Genomic DNA, 592 nt, shown 5'->3' with positions numbered 1-592 from the left:
TGAGGTCAGGAGTTTGAGACCAGCCTGGCCAACATAGTGAAACCCAGTCTCTACTAAAAATACAACAAAAAATTAGCCAGGCGTGGTAGCTCATGCCTGTAGTCCCAGCTACTCAGGAGGCTGAGGCACAAGAATCGCTTGAACCCGGAGGCAGAGGTTGCAGTAAGCCAGGATCTTACCACTGTACTCTAGCCTGGGCAACAGAGCGAGACTCGGTCTCAAAAAAGAAAAGAAAAAAGCTCTTGCGTTAACCTGTGTGTGCCAGGCTGTAGTTGTGCATCAGAACACCCACCAGCCCCACACTTATTGTCAGGCCCCATGCCCTGAGTAGAGCACTAGGCCAAGCCAGAGCAGCTGGAAATGGTGGAGAAGAGAAGGTCCAGTCCTGGTACAACATCTGCTTGCATCTGAAGGCAGGAACATTCCTGGTAAGACAGCAGGGCTAGCTGAAAGGTAAGTGGAAAGGAGACATTGGCACCTTCTGAAAGAGAAAAAAGAGATTCTTACAACTTTCCTATGTCATTGAGATATTAATGTCACCACTTTATGGAAGCAGCAGCCTCGAGAGACGTGAAGTGAGTTGTTCCAGATC

The sequence above is a fragment of the Mandrillus leucophaeus genome, unplaced genomic scaffold (genome assembly GCF_000951045.1).
Source record: "Mandrillus leucophaeus isolate KB7577 unplaced genomic scaffold, Mleu.le_1.0 Scaffold23, whole genome shotgun sequence".
Lineage (NCBI taxonomy): Eukaryota > Metazoa > Chordata > Mammalia > Primates > Cercopithecidae > Mandrillus > Mandrillus leucophaeus.
This window is presented reverse-complemented; position numbering follows the sequence as displayed.